Consider the following 11,823-nt stretch of genomic DNA (forward strand, 5'->3'; position numbering starts at 1 on the left):
CTGGTAGCAGAGGGATGACACAGTCTAGGGAGAACAGGCAAGGAGGTGGACTGCTAAAAGAGGGCAGGACAGTTCTAAGGGAGCTCAGGATCTCCTTTGCCAAAGCTTCCTAGGAGGGGCAGGTGCGCCCTGCTGAGTTTCAGGGCTCTTTTTGTTCTCTGAAGCACTGGAACCCAGCCAAGAGCTGGAGTTGGCGCACCCTCCCAATTTCGTGCTTTGGGGCAGTTTCCAGGCAGAGAAACAGCAACCTGTCCTGCTGCAGAGTGACTAGGAAAAGAGCAGGGGAGGACCTCCATTTCCCCAGGGTCTGTTCCAGTGCAGCTCCCAGGACTAGCATAAAGCAGCCTTGGTGGGGGTAAGCGTCGCCTCTCCCTGCCCCTCCCCTCATTTTCAAAGGTGCTTTCCTCTCCATCTTTGCCTCCAGTTCTGAGTCCTCCCCTGCCTTGCTTGCTCTTCCATGGCTGCAGGAGCTCCCTCCTTGCCCAGGATAGACCCTTGGCACCCTTCCTCCATTGAAAGCAAAAGGAGCACAGCCCCTAGCCTGTGGAGTAAGCTACCACAGGGAAAAAAAAAATCAACATTACCTGAGAATGAGAATAGGACTTCTTTGGGGCCCAAAGACTGTATATGTTTTAGAGGCACCCTCGGTTCACGGGGAGGGAACCTGGGTCATGGTTGATAGGGGAAACTATTTGGGGATCTTTAGGAATTCACTTTCTGGGTCTCCTAGCCCACCACCATGTCCCCATCCTGATCTTAACCACTATATTCACAGGAGACTTTGCACAGCTTTCAGTGTATGAAGAAGGGGTCTATGGCTTCTGCTGTCCTCCCAGCCCCCCTACATAAGTTTTTGGCTCCAATATCACCAGTCTAATAGTTCCCTCTCAGCCCAGAATGCCTTTCCTCCCACTGCCAGCCTCTGTGCACTGTATTCATTCTTCCCACATAGCTCAGATGACATCTCTACTCTGAGGTCTTCTGGGATTATCCACACCCACCTGTGTTGACTGTTACGTTCTCAGCATTCAGTCTGCAGAGACTATAAATGGGGGTGCATCTGTGGATGCCAAGGGTGGGGAGGATTCAGAGCAGCATCTCTGCAGCATGCTGCCTGTGGTACCACTTGGCAATACCACTGATCAGCACTGTGATCCTCAGCAAGTGATTTAACCTGTCTGCATCTCAGTTTCCTCATCTGTCAAATGAGAATAATGATAATGGTACCTGCCTCAAAAGGTGGTAAGGAGGGGAAATGGGATAATCATATCAAGTGCGCCTGGTGCTTAGTATGAGTCTAATACAGGTCAACTTTGGCCACATCCAGATGTACTGCATTTGGTTGTTCATGGGGTGCACACTTGCCTCCTCTAGCTTGGGGTCAGACACCTTGTCTCTTCATGTGTCCCTAGCATCCAACACAAAGCCTCATCTGCAGCAAGGTGACTAGATACTTGCAAAGCTGAGGTGGGAGAGGATGGGTTAATGTGCGGAGTTGGAGTGAAGCTCAGCCTTCACCTTAACACCAAGATATCCCCAGCACCACCAGCAATTCTGCTCCCTTTCCCCCACCCTTCCCCCACCCCACCCCTCCCCCCGCTTCCTTTATGGGGAGCCTGAATCTTGGCTTCCTCTAGATCCTGGCTTTCTCAGAAGTCTTTCTAACTCCCCTTGAGATGGCTTCAGGCACTTCTGGGGATTGTCTGGGGAGGGCTGAGGCCCTTCCTCCCCACCTCTCCCCTGCTTTTAGACCTTGATATGAATAGCCCCTCTCTGCACTATGATGGGAAGGGCTTGGCCACTGACTTATCTGCCTTAGCCAGGAACTGGGCGATTTGGTGCACTTTTTTTGTTGTTGTTCCCAACCAAATCAAGGTTACTTTAACCTCCCCGCGTCTACTGGCACAGTTTAGATCCTTATTATCTAAATTCTGGAGAGATGTTCTCGTCTTACTGTGAGCCTTCACTCATTCTCCCCTATCTCCATCACTTTCATCATGAACCCTTCTCTTAGTCGCTGCATTGGCAATCTCAACAAACTCACCTTGGCACACATCAATATCACATATGTAGTGCACTAAGGACCATGGGAGGACCCAGCCACACAAAAAAAGAAGTGTACAATATGGTTGCTAAGAATTTCAAAAGAGGACAAAAGGCAGATCATATTTCAATAAAAATTCCTAGTATGGTGTGAGAGGACAGACCTTCTACTCCAACCTTGTTCAAACTTCTAACCTGTATCCATTTCTGATCTAGATCCCATTTGGCAGGACCAGCTTCATGGGTGTTGGAACTATGAAGTTGGACAGGGTCCAATACTTAGAAATGTTCCCTATGCTTGGTTTAAGGCTTGGCTTTTGCCATCTTGCAGTTCTCAATACTTTTTGAAAAAGAGACCTGCACTGGACCCTGCAAAGCATGTAGGTGATCTTGCCCATCAGTGATATTCCCAACTTCCTTGACCCTATCTCAGGGTCTTAACCACCTTGCCACTCTTCTGACCCTCCTCATCCCTTTCTCTTCAAACCTTGACCTCATCCCTCAATGCACCAATTTCTTCATCTTCCTCTACATAGCCTCTCCTAATCCCATCCCTGTGTGTCATCCTTTGGCTGAGGCAAGTACCCTCTTCCAGCCTCATTCACTCCTGGTGCCTTACTCTGCCCAAACCTCATTCATTCCAGAATTGAACCTTTTATGAACTCTGTTGCTCTCCATCCCCTTATGTCCTCACTAAACCTCACTCCATCTCTGATCTCTAATCCTAAACCCTGATTCATATACCATAAGAGCCTCAATTCACCTCTGCCAACTGATTAACCAAGTGTTATGGGCTGAATTGTGCTGCCCACCCCACCCCCCACCCCCAATCCATGTGTTGAAGTTCTAACCCCCTTACCCTAGAATGTGACCATATTTGGAGATAGACTCTTTAGAGTGGCAATTAAGATAAAATTGGACCATTTGGCTGGGCCTTAGTCCAATATAATTCATGTCCTTATAACAAGAGGAGATTAAGACACACATTCAAAGAGAAAACCATGTGAGGACACAGGGAGAAGACAGCCATCTACAAGCCAAGAAGAAAGGCCTCTGAATAAACTGACCTTGCTGATACCTAGATCTCAGACTTCTAGCCTCGAGCAGAGTATTTAATCAGAGCTATTGTGTGCTAAGTACTTTTCTAGGACCCAGGATTGCAGAAATCAACAAAACAAACAAACAAAAGCTCTTATTATCATGGAGATTAGACAAATAAAGATGTCATAAATACTGGATGTTAAGTGATGATTAGTGCTATGAAGAAAAATTAAGCAGAGAAGGGTCTTTGGTCATGGAATGTTTAAATATAGTGGCCATGAAAGACACTACTGAGAAGATAGCATTTGAGCCAAGACCTAAAGGGGATGAGGGGCCAAATGTTCCAGGATCCACATGTGCAAAAGCCCCGGAATCAGAGGCATGCCTTAGCAATTCCTTGAGTCAGAGCAGGAGGCTGATATGCTGACATGAAGAGAGTGAGAGAGGGAGTTGGTGAAAAATGTGACCAGAGAAGCCATGATGGGGGCGGCTAGAGATCATGCAGTTTTACAGGTCATTGTGAAGACTTTAGCTGTTAGCATGAGGTGGAGAGACATTGATGGGTCTGAAGTAAATGGTAATATGATCTAATTTCTATTTTCATATATATCATCAATCTGACTGCTTTATGAGAACAGATTGAAGAGAGATGAGGGTGGAAGCAGGGAGATTATTTAGGGACTATTGAAATAATCCAGGTGGGAGACAGTGGTGGCATACATGAGCTAATGCAGTGGATGCAATGAGATGTAGGCAGATTCTATGTTGATTTTGCTGGTAGAATCATTAGTGTTTGATGACAGATTGATAATGGGCTATGAAAGAAAGACAGGAGTCAAGGACAGCTCTGAGAAAATGAATGATGAAGTAGGTTGGATGAGGAGTCTGGAGTTTGAAGCAACATCAGAGATGGAGATATAATTGGAAAATAAGTAGTATCTAATCCAGCGATGGGCAACCTTTTGAGCTTGGTGTGTCAAACTTTGCCAAAAAACTGAGCATAACTCGGGTAGTGTGTCACTTTGAGGAAAAAACTAACTCCAAGACTCTAGTCGCAAATGTTTCATCCTCAGGAGCAGCAAATGTTTCATCCTCGGCATGCGGCCGCGTGTCATCAGAAATGGCTACGCGTGTCATAGGTTCGCCATCACTGATCTAATCAGTATTAAAAGTCATGAGTCTGGCCCTGGCCTGTTTTGCTCAGTGGTTAAAGTGTCAACCAATGAATCAAAGAGTCGCAGGTTGGATTCTCAGTCAAGGGTATGTACCTGGGTTATAGGTTTGATCCCCCGCCCTCTTTGGGGCTCACGTGGGAGGCAACCAATCCATGTGTCTCTCACATCAATGTTTCTCTTTCTGTGTCCCTCCCCTCCCTTCCACTCTCTCTAAAAATCAATAGAGAAAGGTTGGAGAGCAATCAAAGGTCTTGTATGCATGCATATTAACATAACCAATGGACACAGACACTGGGGCAGTGGGGGTTTGCCCGGGGTGGGAATGGCTGAGGGGGGGGTTTCAATCAGGGGGAAAAGGAGACATATGTAAAACTTTAGACAATAAATAAAAAATAAAATAAAAAATACCCATCAACAAAAAAAGTCATGAGACTGGATGGGATCAGCGAGGAAGTGAATACAGAAAAAGAAAACCCAAGAATCAAGCCTGAGCAGTCCACCATTTAGAGATGGGGTAGATGAGAAGGAGCCAGAAAATGAGACCATGAAAGTGATCAATTTTTCAAATCCTAGTGACTGAGCAAGGAAGAGGAGGATAAAGAATTGACCATTGTGTTTACTAATATGAAGGTCATTGGTAACCTTCAAGAGCAATGTCCAGGGAGACATGGGGGCATAAAGGTGGATCAGAGTGCTTTCAATCAAGAGTAGTAAAAGAGAAATTGAAAGTAGTGAGTAGTGACTGAAAACCATTTTTGAGGAGTTTTGCTGTAAAGGACAGCAGAGAAAGGGGAGAGTGGTGGTTTGGGAGCTATAAGGGAGACAAAAAGTATTTTTTAACATGGAAAAAATTAAATCATGGTAACATGTTTGTGTGCCAATGAGCCAGTAAAGAGGGAAAAACTGTTGATGCAAAAGAGAGAGGTGCACAGATGCAGGTAGGTATGAGGGGTAATGGTAGAGCTTGGAGCAGTTCTCTTCTGATTACTTCTATTTTGTCAGCAAAACAGGACACCAGGATGCCAACTGCCAGTGGGGGTGAGAGAGGGCTGTTGGTGGTTTAAGGAGAGAAGGCTTGAAATAGTCTTCTGGGAGATGAGGAGGCTGGAAATGTAGCAGGATTATTGGTCTGCATTAAGGGTCCACTTGAGGTTTAATGGCTATTAATTTAAAGTGAAATTACTCAGCATGTCTGCATGGGTTTCTCCAGCCACATTCAATCCAGAGTAGTTGGAAAGTTGGATTTTATCAGGTTGAATTTTGCTAAATGAGTCCAAAGATATGACAGAGAGAGGAACACAGAAGTTTCTTGTGGATTTAGGGCAACAATAATTGATTGTGAATTTTAGGCTGGGTAAGGATGGAAATAAGGATAGTCGGGGTTTGGTAAAGGATAGTGAAAAAACAGTAGGATTGTTGTTTAAAGGGTCCCAAATGTGGTCAAAGGATTTTTGGAGTTCATGTAATACTAAAAGGAATGAGCTGGTTTTCAGAAAGCATCATATAATGGGGATCCTGGAGAGGTGGTGATGATAGATCATGACAAGGTCTTAGGATGTGACCATGAGAGTTGGGAGCACGGAAGAGCATTGGTGGAGAGTAGGTCAAGGGACTGAAACAGAAAACAGAAAGTTGAATTATCTATGTAGATATTGAAATCACAAAGAATGTACATATACCAGATCTCCTGAAGTCTTATCTCCTCCTCAACCCCTCACTCCATTCTTCTGACTCATCATGAACCTGAAAGGCACCTCATTTCTGAGCTTCACATCTTTCCAGACCCTCACTCCTCCCTCAACATCACTCATCCTGGAAGTCATCTCACCACGGAGTCTACATCCTAGCAAAAGTCACACCCTATGTCTTAATCTGCCATCCCTTCCCTGAGTCTTGCCCCTGAGCATTTAATTGAGCAACTCCTGTGTTCCAGGTATTATGCTTGGTTATGGTGACATAAGGGTGAATCAATCAGACCAAGTTTATGCCCTGCTTCCATTCTAGTTGGAAAAAGAGACAATAAACAAGCAAACAGAGAGAGTACCTAAGAAGGCAGTTGGTAAAGGTGCGATGGTGGAAACCAAGGCAGTGACTCTTACCTCATCCTAATTCTAATCCAAGCCTGAAGCCTCTCAGGCTGTGATATTCTCACCCCAGGCCAGCCCATGGTGACAATATGGAGCTTCAATCACTCTCCTGGAGTCTTCCCACTCCAACCCCAGCACTTACCTTCACATCCTTCCTGGGCTTGACCCCAGACCAGCACCCAATGACATCTTTGCTTCTCATATATTCCTTAACCCTCAACTGAACTTCATCATTGAGCTTCATCTGCTCCCTAAGTTTCACATTGTTCAGAGACTTACTTTCTCCAAAAAGTTCCCCCAACCCTGATCCTCACTTCTAGACACATCCCCTCCAAGCCCCGTCCCTGAGCTCTATCCTCTCCTTGACCTGGTCCTTGCTCACACCCTACTGTATCTAATGCCTCCTTCCTCACTCTCATCCCAACTCCTACACTAGCTCCAGTTTTCTAGCACTGCAGTCACTATCAACACCCCTGCCTGCCCCTCACTCAATCTTGCATCTTCTCACAGGCCCATCCCTGACCACACACCATCTCCCCACACTTCTTCCATCCCCATTTCTGTTTTTCAAATATATTTTTATTGATTTTACAGAGGAAGGGAGAGGGAGAGGGAGAGAGATAGAAACATCAATGAAGAGAGAGAATCATTGATCAGCTGCCTCCTGCACGCCCCACACTGGGGATCAAGCCTGAAACCCAGGCATGTTCCCTGACCAGGAAATTGAACCGTTGACCTCTTGGTTCATGAGTCAATGCTCAACCACTGAGACACTCTGGCCAGGCCCTCCATCCCCATTTCTTATACCATTCTTGGTTAGGGAGAATAAACTCTGGAGTCAGACTGCCCAGGTTCAAAGTGAGTCTTTGTACTTGGCTGTGTGCCTTGAGCAAAAGACTCTGTCTAGAGAATGAAAAATGGGAGTAAGAGATCTCACTTTCAAATGTCCTTGTAAGGACTGAATGAGATAATGTAAGTGAAGAGTTTAATACAGTACCTGGTTCAGTGGGGGTGTCAATAAATACTAGCTACACAAATTCACTGGGTTGGGCAAATGATTTGGCACAGTGAGTGCTTCTGGGTTAATTTCTTTCATTCCAAAGGTGAGACTCAGACTGGAAATCTGCATACCATCACAAGGGAGTTTCTACCCTCACTCTCCACCCACACCTGGGGCTCTGAAATGCTCCCAGCAAGTTCTGATGTGTTTTTTTTTTTTTTTAAACTCTGGCAGGGGAAGTGGGACAAAAAGTGAAGTTGTAGGACTAGGGGTGTCAGCAGCTTCTTCCTGCCCAGCTGGTATTAGACTGCCTCTCAGCAGGGGGGACCTGGGATTCCCTCTGCATGTGGCCTAGGATGTTCCTTAGGTAGCCAAGGTCTGAGGGTCCAGAGTCTTGGGAACTTGAGAACAGCTGAAGAAATGACTGAGGTTGGAGTCTGGCCCTTCCTTAAAGAGGAAGGCAAAGTTCCCTCATTGGCCAAAAGGTCCCTGGCACCTCTGCCCTGGAAATGGATTTTACTCCCTCTCACTGGGCAATCATTGTCTCTTTGGCCATCTGCCCTGATTAGGGTTAAAGGAACATCTAGGCCAGTATTTCTCAAAATTGTGATGCACAGGAATCATCTGAGTTGCTATTTAATCATGGAAATTCTCATGTTTTGGTCAACATTCCAAATAAAAATATAATTCCAACATGCCAGTGAGACTTGATGATATGGATGCAAGGCCAAACTTTCAGAAACATTGATATGTATATATATAATTGATTTCAGATCTGTCACACACACCCCTTTGGCATGTCCTGCACTGGGGATGGAACCTGCAACCCACGCATATGTCCTGACCAGGAATCAATCAAATTGTGACCTCCTGGGCTCATAGGTAGATGCTCAACCACCAAGCCACTAATCTTGCCTTTTTATCTCATACTAGTGGCCCAGTGCATGAAATTCATGCATGGAGGGGGGGGGGTTCCCTCATCCCAGGCTGCACCTTCTCCAATCGGGGACCTCTTGGGGGATGTCTGACTGCCAGTTTAGGCCCAATCCCACAATCTGGGACTGCCAGCTCCTAACCGCTCACTTGCCTGCCTGCCTGCCTGATCACCCCTAACTGTCCTCCCCTGCCGGCCTGATCTCGCCCCCAACTGCTCTCCCCTGCCAGCCTGATCTTGCCCCCAACTGCCATCCCCTGCCGACCTAATCTCACACCAACTGCCCTCCCCTGCCAGCCTGATTGCCCCCAACTGCCTTCCCCTGCCAGCCTGATCTCGCCCCCAACTGCCCTCCTCCGCCGGCCAATTTGGTTCCGATTGGTCGGTTTCTATGCCAGTCAGCGTCAAAAGCTCCACCTCCTAGGCAACCATTGGCTCCTCACAGTTGACCCAGATTTGGTTCTGATTGGTCATTTTCTATGCCAGTCAGCATGAAAAGCTCCTCCTCCTAGGCAGCCATTGGCTCCTCACAGTTGACCCAGATTTGGTTCTTTTTTTGGGGGACGGGGGAAGGGTGGGCTGTTTATTAAGTGGTTATTACAGGGGTCAGACCACATGAGTGGTGTCAGCCCCAGGAATGTGACCTGTCAATGTTAATCACAAAGCCCCCAAGGCTGGTCCTGGTGAGCCCCAAGGTCAGAAATGAAACTGAAAGGCCTCGGTCACATGCTGCTTCCAGGCATCCAGGCTGGGCAGCAGGGAGGAGAGGCCCATGGCGTGCCAAGTCTCCCCATCGGACACCACTGAGGTCTGGTAGGACAACAACTGCACACCTGCCTCTGCTAGGGGCCCAATCATGGTAGGCAGCATGGCAGGGTTGGAGGGCTAATCCTGGAACAGGAGCAGGGACAGACCCCCTGCAGAGAGGCACTTCTGGTCTGAAGACAGCTCTGCTGAGTGCTTGCAGCACAGGTGTGGTGCCCTGGACAAAGCCCACAGCCTGGTAAGGGGCACCTGCCAGGGCCATGCTCAGGAGCCCTTCCCCACATCCTTGCTCTCCTGGCACAGTGCGGTTATGGGAGATGGTTACATTGAGACTGGCCTCCTTCACCAGCAGCTTGGAGTTCACCAAGTTCACATCCACATGATTAGAAGCATCTTTGAGGAGGCCGACAATGACTGTGGGGCTCAGTCAGTTCCCGGCATTCTTCAGGGATAAGCCCTGCATTACCACCTGGATGGTCCCTTTGGGGCCCCTGCCCAGGCTTGCATCAGAGTCCCCAGAACTTCTACCAGACCAATCCAAGGTTTGGTGTGTGGAGAGAAGGCACTGGTAAGGGCCTGGGCATTCACGACCCCTGCGAGGGCTCTCCCCTTCACCATGTCCACAAACTGGACAGTGATCTCCTCCTCGCAGCAGCTCTGGGCCTCCTTGGTGGTGGCACCCAGGTGGGGGCAGCTGATGACATTCTCATGGTCCACCAAGGCACGGTCCTGAGGCGGCTCCTCCGTGAACACGTCCAGCGCTGCGCCTGCCCACTGCTCCAACTGCAGGGCCTGGAGCAGAGAGCCTTCATCCATGATCCCTCCATGGGCACAGTTCACCACACACACACCCTTTTTGCACAGGGCGAAGGTGCTGTCGTTCAGCAGGCCTGTTGTGGAGGGCAGGAGAGGGGTGTGCACAGTGATGAAGTCACAGAGGGCCCAGATCTCCTCCAGGGGCAGCTGCTGAATGCTGAAGGAGGCCGAGACCTCCGGTGAGATGATGGGGTCATACCCTACAGTCTTCATCCTGAAGGACTGCATCCAGACGGCCACCTCTCTCCCGATCCTCCCCAGGCCAAGAATTCCCAGGGTTTTCTATTCAACTTGGTTCCCATGAACTTCTTTCAGTCCCATTTGCCATCCTTCTTTGAAGCCATTGCCTGGGGAGTCTGCCTGGCCAGACACATGATCATCCCACAGGTGAGCTCCGCAGCACTAAGACTATTCCTATTGGGCATGTTCATGACCAGGATGCCCTTCCTCGTGGCGGCCTCCAGATCCACATTGTCCATGCCGGTGCCAGCCCTGCCCACCACCTGGAGCTTCTCTGCTGCATTGATGACATCCACGGTGACCTTGGTGGCTGAGCAGATGATAAGGCCTTCGCAGTCCTGCACCTCGGCTATCAGCTCCTCTTTGCTCAGGTTCTGCTTCTCCACCACCTGCAGCCCTCCATATTGCAAGATCTTCCAGAAGCAAGGGTCCAGGTTGTCACTGATGAGCACTTTCTGTAGATTTGCGAAGGCCATTGCTGGAGCCAGCCTCTGGATCTACTGCTCTCCCTGGACAGAAACACCACTAAGCCCCCAGATTTGGTTCTGATTGATCAGTTTCTATGCCAGTCAGCATCTCTGGGCCTATCAACAGGGCCTGATCAGAAAGGCGGGGATGATCAGCAGACCTGTGGAGTCCTGGAGAGAAATGGATGTGCGGCTGCTGGCCAGACTGGGAGAGAGAGAGAGAGGCAAGTGCTGGTCAAAAGCTGCCACAGAGGCAACGGATCAGTCCGTGCTTCTCTCTTCAGGCCTCTCTATGGCCCTGATTCACAGCCTCCTCAGCAGTCAGTGCTAGGGCACTGTGCCTGCAGCAGAAGCATCAGCACTGGGTTGCCATGGCAACCCAGCACTGACTTCCAGTCTGGTCAAGCTTTGGTGGTAATGATATTACAACCTGGCTCTTTATTATAGAGATGAAAGTGCCATGAGGCAGCTTCTCATCCAGTTCCCTGGTTCCACTGAGGGACTCCACCATGCCTTCTCCTCACCTTACCCACAACTGCTATGCAACTGCTTTGCTGCACTATGAAATTGGCTTCTCAGAAACAGAGTACCCCACCACTTGTTTTGCCTGTCACCTAACCCTTGTGGGAACTAGGGCACAAGTAGGTTACAGGAGCTCCGTTTGGAAGACTGGTAAAAGAGGAAGTCAGATGAGGCCACTTCTCCTCTTATTACTTCCCAGCCTGTTTTCTTTCCTTCACAGCGCTACCACTGACATTTTTCTGGTTCTTCCAGGTTTCCTTGCCGCCCCCACCATATTGTCAGCTCCTCTCTGTACCCTCAAGTCCTTCATGCCTTTCTCATCTCTTTCCACCACATAGCCTAGTAATTGTACATATTTTTTCAGTTTTGATTATAAAAATTATCTGCTCTCATTGTGGCAATTCTAGAAATAACCACTCACAATCCTGCTAGACAAAGCCATTACTAAAATTTGTATATATTACCTTTTAATTTTTCACTACACAAATCCAATTTTACATCATTTAGTTCATACAATGTAAATATTTTTTATTTCCTTTGTTTTTATCTGATTGTAAAAATCATAACATTCACATTATAAAAATATTAAGGCAAAAGAGACATATATAAAATAGAAAGTTAAAAATCACCATAATCCCACCACTTGGTGAAAATCAGTTTGGTATTTGGGATATACACATTTTCCTCACAAACACAAAGGAATTGTGAACTGCTTTTTTTCCTTTAACAAGAA

The 11,823-nt window shown here is 47.8% G+C and overlaps 1 pseudogene; it reads right to left on the reverse strand.

Moving 5' to 3' along the window:
• Window positions 1-8,933: 8,933 nt before the first annotated feature.
• Window positions 8,934-10,577, reverse strand: LOC103301696 (D-3-phosphoglycerate dehydrogenase-like; annotated as a pseudogene).
• Window positions 10,578-11,823: the final 1,246 nt, after the last annotated feature.

This window comes from Eptesicus fuscus, chromosome 1 (assembly GCF_027574615.1).
Source record: "Eptesicus fuscus isolate TK198812 chromosome 1, DD_ASM_mEF_20220401, whole genome shotgun sequence".
Lineage (NCBI taxonomy): Eukaryota > Metazoa > Chordata > Mammalia > Chiroptera > Vespertilionidae > Eptesicus > Eptesicus fuscus.